This window comes from Idiotropiscis lumnitzeri, unplaced genomic scaffold (genome assembly GCF_059441095.1).
Source record: "Idiotropiscis lumnitzeri isolate Australia: NSW breed Sydney's pygmy pipehorse unplaced genomic scaffold, RoL_Ilum_1.0 HiC_scaffold_218, whole genome shotgun sequence".
Classification (NCBI taxonomy): domain Eukaryota; kingdom Metazoa; phylum Chordata; class Actinopteri; order Syngnathiformes; family Syngnathidae; genus Idiotropiscis; species Idiotropiscis lumnitzeri.
The window spans coordinates 227,501-235,000 of record NW_028283756.1 but is presented as its reverse complement, the minus strand read 5'-3'; positions in this window follow the sequence as shown (position 1 = coordinate 235,000).

Genomic DNA, 7,500 nt, shown 5'->3' with positions numbered 1-7,500 from the left:
CCGCTCCTCCTGCGTCGGACCCGGGTCATGGGAAGTGCCGTGTGGCGGTGGTGGGGCCGGGAGGACCGCTCCTCCTGCGTCGGACCCGAGTCATGGGAAGTGCCGTGTGGCGGGGCCGGGAGGACCGCTCCTCCTGCGTCGGACCCGAGTCATAGGAAGTGCCGTGTGGCGGGGCCGGGAGGACCGCTCCTCCTGCGTCGGACCCGAGTCATAGGAAGTGCCGTGTGGCGGGGCCGGGAGGACCGCTCCTCCTGCGTCGGACCCGAGTCATAGGAAGTGCCGTGTGGCGGGGCCGGGAGGACCGCTCCTCCTGCGTCGGACCCGAGTCATAGGAAGTGCCGTGTTGCGCTGGTGGGGCCGTGCCCGCCAACAGCCTTCAGTGGTCGGATACCACGTTTGCAAGCTCCCCGCTGGAATGGGGACTTAGAAGAAATGAGGGGAAAATTCCCCCGGAGCTCCGTGCCTGAGGGCGGGCTGTGAGCCGCGCCGCGTCCGCCAACAGCCTTCCATGGTCGGACACCATTGTTCGCAAGTTGCCCGCTGGAATGGGCACATAGAAGAAATTTCGAGGATAACATCCACCAGAGCGCCAGGGCGGCCGTTATTGCAGTATGCGTCCGCCTGGCAGCTCTCTTCCGCGGGAACCATTGGGCAATTTCTTTCACGGAGGTGGACATAGAAGAATTTTTGTTTCTAAAAACGTGGTTCCTAAAAATGTGCCCCAGGTGTTTTGGAAAACCCGGGTAAACCTGGGAAGTAGGCAAATGACCCTCTGACTAGGGGTAAAAACGTTTGCCTACTGCAGCGCCCCTAATGCAATTCGGCGGAACTGCAACGCCCCTGGTCGCCTAAACGCTACCCCTGGTCGCCTAAACCTCACCCCTGGTCGCCTAAACCTCACCCCTGGTCGCCTAAAAGTCACCCCTGGTCGCCTAAATTGTCAACCCCTGGTCACCTAAATTGTCAACCCCTGGTCGCCTAAAGGGGACTTAGAAGAAATGAGGGGGCAAATTCCCCCGGAGCTCCGTGCCTGAGGGCGGGCTGTGAGCCGCGCCGCGTCCGCCAACAGCCTTCAGTGGTCGGATACAATGTATGAAAGTTCCCCGCTGGAAAGGGGACTTAGAAGAAATGAGGCAAATTTCCCCGGAGCTCCGTGCCTGAGGGCGGGCTGTGAGCCGCGCCGCGCCCGCCAACAGCCTTCAGTGGTCGGATACAATGTTTGAAAGTTCCCCGCTGGAAAGGGGACTTAGAAGAAATGAGGCAAATTTCCCCGGAGCTCCGTGCCTGAGGGCGGGCTGTGAGCCGCGCCGCGCCCGCCAACAGCCTTCAGTGGTCGGATACAATGTTTGAAAGGTCCCCGCTGGAAAGGGGACTTAGAAGAAATGAGCCAAATTTCCCCGGAGCTCCGTGCCTGAGGGCGGGCTGTGAGCCGCGCCGCGTCCGCCAACAGCCTTCAGTGGTCGGATACAATGTTTCAAAGTTCCCCGCTGGAAAGGGGACTTAGAAGAAATTTGTAAAAATTCACCCGGAGCTCCGTGCCTGAGGGCCGGCTATGAGCCGCGCCGTGCCCGCCAACAGCCTTCCACGGTCGGATACAATGTTTCAAAGTTCCCCGCTGGAAAGGGGACTTAGAAGGAATTTGTCAAATTCACCCGGAGCTCCGTGCCTGAGGGCCGGCTATGAGCCGCGCCGTGCCCGCCAACAGCCTTCCACGGTCGGATACAATGTTTCAAAGTTCCCCGCTGGAAAGGGGACTTAGAAGGAATTTGTCAAATTCACCCGGAGCTCCGTGCCTGAGGGCCGGCTATGAGCCGCGCCGTGCCCGCCAACAGCCTTCCACGGTCGGATACAATGTTTGAAAGTTCCCCGCTGGAAAGGGGACTTAGAAGAAATGAGGGGGAAATTCCCCCGGAGCTCCGTGCCTGAGGGCGGGCTGTGAGCCGCGCCGCGTCCGCCAACAGCCTTCCACGGTCGGATACAATGTTTCAAAGTTCCCCGCTGGAAAGGGGACTTAGAAGAAATTTGTAAAATTCACCCGGAGCTCCGTGCCCGAGGGCCGGCTATGAGCCGCGCCGCGCCCGCCAACAGCCTTCCTTTGGTCGGATACAATGTTTCAAAGTTCCCCGCTGGAAAGGGGACTTAGAAGAAATTTGTAAAATTCACCCGGAGCTCCGTGCCCGAGGGCCGGCTATGAGCCCCGCCGTGCCCGCCAACAGCCTTCCACGGTCGGATACAATGTTTCAAAGTTCCCCGCTGGAAAGGGGACTTAGAAGAAATTTGTAAAAATTCACCCGGAGCTCCGTGCCCGAGGGCCGGCTATGAGCCCCGCCGTGCCCGCCAACAGCCTTCCACGGTCGGATACAATGTTTCAAAGTTCCCCGCTGGAAAGGGGACTTAGAAGAAATTTGTAAAAATTCACCCGGAGCTCCGTGCCCGAGGGCCGGCTATGAGCCGCGCCGCGCCCGCCAACAGCCTTCCACGGTCGGATACAATGTTTCAAAGTTCCCCGCTGGAAAGGGGACTTAGAAGAAATTTGTGAAAATTCACCCGGAGCTCCGTGCCCGAGGGCCGGCTATGAGCCGCGCCGTGCCCGCCAACAGCCTTCCACGGTCGGATACAATGTTTCAAAGTTCCCCGCTGGAAAGGGGACTTAGAAGAAATTTGTAAAAATTCATCCGGAGCTCCGTGCCCGAGGGCCGGCTATGAGCCGCGCCGTGCCCGCCAACAGCCTTCCACGGTCGGATACAATGTTTCAAAGTTCCCCGCTGGAAAGGGGACTTAGAAGAAATTTGTGAAAATTCACCCGGAGCTCCGTGCCCGAGGGCCGGCTATGAGCCGCGCCGTGCCCGCCAACAGCCTTCCACGGTCGGATACAATGTTTCAAAGTTCCCCGCTGGAAAGGGGACTTAGAAGAAATTTGTAAAAATTCACCCGGAGCTCCGTGCCCGAGGGCCGGCTATGAGCCGCGCCGTGCCCGCCAACAGCCTTCCACGGTCGGATACAATGTTTCAAAGTTCCCCGCTGGAAAGGGGACTTAGAAGAAATTTGTGAAAATTCACCCGGAGCTCCGTGCCCGAGGGCCGGCTATGAGCCGCGCCGTGCCCGCCAACAGCCTTCCACGGTCGGATACAATGTTTCAAAGTTCCCCGCTGGAAAGGGGACTTAGAAGAAATTTGTGAAAATTCACCCGGAGCTCCGTGCCTGAGGGCCGGCTATGAGCCGCGCCGCGCCCGCCAACAGCCTTCAGTGGTCGGATACAATGTTTGAAAGTTCCCCGCTGGAAAGGGGACTTAGAAGAATTGAGTAAAATTCACCCGGAGCTCCGTGCCCGAGGGCCGGCTATGAGCCGCGCCGCGCCCGCCAACAGCCTTCCTTTGGTCGGATACAATGTTTCAAAGTTCCCCGCTGGAAAGGGGACTTAGAAGAAATTTGTGAAAATTCACCCGGAGCTCCGTGCCTGAGGGCCGGCTATGAGCCGCGCCGTGCCCGCCAACAGCCTTCCACGGTCGGATACAATGTTTCAAAGTTCCCCGCTGGAAAGGGGACTTAGAAGAAATTTGTGAAAATTCACCCGGAGCTCCGTGCCCGAGGGCCGGCTATGAGCCGCGCCGTGCCCGCCAACAGCCTTCCACGGTCGGATACAATGTTTCAAAGTTCCCCGCTGGAAAGGGGACTTAGAAGAAATTTGTAAAAATTCACCCGGAGCTCCGTGCCCGAGGGCCGGCTATGAGCCGCGCCGTGCCCGCCAACAGCCTTCCACGGTCGGATACAATGTTTCAAAGTTCCCCGCTGGAAAGGGGACTTAGAAGAAATTTGTAAAATTCACCCGGAGCTCCGTGCCCGAGGGCCGGCTATGAGCCGCGCCGTGCCCGCCAACAGCCTTCCACGGTCGGATACAATGTTTCAAAGTTCCCCGCTGGAAAGGGGACTTAGAAGAAATTTGTGAAAATTCACCCGGAGCTCCGTGCCTGAGGGCCGGCTATGAGCCGCGCCGTGCCCGCCAACAGCCTTCCACGGTCGGATACAATGTTTCAAAGTTCCCCGCTGGAAAGGGGACTTAGAAGAAATTAGGCAACTTTCCCCGGAGCTCCATGCCTGAGTGCGGGCTGTTTGCCGCGCCGTGCCCGCCAACAGCCTTCAGTGGTCGGATACAATGTTTCAAAGTTCCCCGCTGGAAAGGGGACTTAGAAGAAATTATGAATATTTTTGTTTCTAAAAACGTGATCCCTGAAAATGTGCCCCAGGTGTTTTGGAAAACCCGGGTAAACCTGGGAAGTAGGCAAATGACCCTCTGACTAGGGGGGAAGAACGTTTGCCTACTGCAGCGCCCCTAATGCAATTCGGCGGAACTGCAACGCCCCTGGTCGCCTAAACGCTACCCCTGGTCGCCTAAAAGCTACCCCTGGTCGCCTAAAAGCTACCCCTGGTCGCCTAAACGCTACCCCTGGTCGCCTAAACGCTACCCCTGGTCGCCTAAACGCTACCCCTGGTCACCTAAACGCTACCCCTGGTCGCCTAAACGCTTCCCCTGGTCACCTAAACGCTACCCCTGGTCGCCTAAACGCTACCCCTGGTCGCCTAACTGACCCCTCGTGTGTGGGGATCAACGTTTGCCTACTAGGGCGTCCTCCGGCGGCCTCTCGGCAGTACTGCAGGCCCATTTTAGCCGAGCCCATTGAAATGAATGGGGGAATTTTATACGTTTTTGCCTTTTTTTTCCCCCCCTCGTTCTTTTTGTATTTATTCATTTATTTCAACTTTTACCGACTCAACCGCCCTCCGGCGTGCCCTCGGCGGTCCCGCAAGCCCAATTCGGCCGAGCCCATTGAAATGAATGGGGGAATTTTATACGTTTTTGCCTTTTTTCCCCCCCCCTCGTTCTTTTTGTATTTATTCATTTATTTCAACTTTTACCGACTCAACCGCCCTCCGGCGTGCCCTCGGCGGTCCCGCAAGCCCAATTCGGCCGAGCCCATTGAAATGAATGGGGGAATTTTATACGTTTTTGCCTTTTTTTTCCCCCCCTCGTTCTTTTTGTATTTATTCATTTATTTCAACTTTTACCGACTCAACCGCCCTCCGGCGTGCCCTCGGCGGTCCCGCAAGCCCAATTCGGCCGAGCCCATTGAAATGAATGGGGGAATTTTATACGTTTTTGCCTTTTTTTCCCCCCTCGTTCTTTTTGTATTTATTCATTTATTTCAACTTTTACCGACTCAACCGCCCTCCGGCGTGCCCTCGGCGGTCCCGCAAGCCCAATTCGGCCGAGCCCATTGAAATGAATGGGGGAATTTTATACGTTTTTGCCTTTTTTTTCCCCCCTCGTCCTTTTTGTATTTATTTACTTATTTCAACCTTTACCGACTTAGGGGCCGCTTTGCACCGCCTGTGCCCGGGGAAGGTGCTCATATTCGGCTTCACTGTCAGGCAGCATGCACTCCTCCTCCGGAGCTTCCATTTGGGCAAACTTAGGGGCCGCTTGGCACCGCCCGTGCCCGGGGAAGGTGCTCCTATTCGGGCCAAGTGTGACACACGCCCGCACTCCTCCTCCGGAGCTTCCATTTGGGCAAACTTAGGGGCCGCTTGGCACCGCCTGTGCCCGGGGAAGGTGCTCATATTCGGCTTCACTGTCACACAGCATGCACTCCTCCTCCGGAGCTTCCATAAGGGCAAACTTAGGGGCCGCTTGGCACCGCCTGTGCCCGGGGAAGGTGCTCATATTCGGCTTCACTGTCACACAGCATGCACTCCTCCTCCGGAGCTTCCATAAGGGCAAACTTAGGGGCCGCTTGGCACCGTCTGTGCCCGGGGAAGGTGCTCATATTCGGGCCAAGTGTGACACACGCCCGCACTCCTCCTCCGGAGCTTCCATGAGGGTAGACTTAGGGGCCGCTTGGCACCGCCTGTGCCCGGGGAAGGTGCTCATAGTCGGCTTCACTGTCAGGCAGCATGCACTCCTCCTCCGGAGCTTCCATTTGGGCAAACTTAGGGGCCGCTTGGCACCGTCTGTGCCCGGGGAAGGTGCTCATATTCGGGCCAAGTGTGACACACGCCCGCACTCCTCCTCCGGAGCTTCCATTTGGGCAAACTTAGGGGCCGCTTGGCACCGTCTGTGCCCGGGGAAGGTGCTCCTATTCGGCTTCACTGTCATGCAGCATGCACTCCTCCTCCGGAGCTTCCATTTGGGCAAACTTAGGGGCCGCTTGGCACCGTCTGTGCCCGGGGAAGGTGCTCCTATTCGGCTTCACTGTCACACAGCATGCACTCCTCCTCCGGAGCTTCCATAAGGGCAAACTTAGGGGCCGCTTGGCACCGTCTGTGCCCGGGGAAGGTGCTCATATTCGGGCCAAGTGTGACACACGCCCGCACTCCTCCTCCGGAGCTTCCATGAGGGTAGACTTAGGGGCCGCTTGGCACCTCCCGTGCCCGGGGAAGGTGCTCATATTCGGCTTCACTGTCACACAGCATGCACTCCTCCTCCGGAGCTTCCATAAGGGCAAACTTAGGGGCCGCTTGGCACCGCCCGTGCCCGGGGAAGGTGCTCATATTCGGGCCAAGTGTGACACACGCCCGCCCTCCTCCTCCGGAGCTTCCATGAGGGTAGACTTAGGGGCCGCTTGGCACCTCCCGTGCCCGGGGAAGGTGCTCATATTCGGCTTCACTGTCACACAGCATGCACTCCTCCTCCGGAGCTTCCATAAGGGCAAACTTAGGGGCCGCTTGGCACCGCCTGTGCCCGGGGAAGGTGCTCATATTCGGGCCAAGTGTGACACACGCCCGCACTCCTCCTCCGGAGCTTCCATTAGGGCAAACTTAGGGGCCGCTTGGCACCGCCTGTGCCCGGGGAAGGTGCTCATATTCGGCTTCACTGTCAGGCAGCATGCACTCATCCTCCGGAGCTTCCATAAGGGCAAACTTAGGGGCCGCTTGGCACCGCCTGTGCCCGGGGAAGGTGCTCCTATTCGGGCCAAGTGTGACACACGCCCGCCCTCCTCCTCCGGAGCTTCCATGAGGGTAGACTTAGGGGCCGCTTGGCACCTCCCGTGCCCGGGGAAGGTGCTCATATTCGGCTTCACTGTCACACAGCATGCACTCCTCCTCCGGAGCTTCCATAAGGGCAAACTTAGGGGCCGCTTGGCACCGTCTGTGCCCGGGGAAGGTGCTCCTATTCGGCTTCACTGTCACACAGCATGCACTCCTCCTCCGGAGCTTCCATAAGGGTAGACTTAGGGGCCGCTTGGCACCGTCTGTGCCCGGGGAAGGTGCTCCTCTCCAGCCCCAGGTCGCCTAACCCCCTTACCCCTGGTCACCTAAACCCCTTACCCCTGGTCGCCTAAACGTCTCACCCCTGGTCGCCTAAACCCCTTACCCCTGGTCACCTAAACCCCTTACCCCTGGTCGCCTAAGTGGCCCACCCCTGGTCACCTAAACGTCCCACCCCTGGTCACCTAAACGTCCCACCCCTGGTCGCCTAAACCCCTTACCCCTGGTCACCTAAAC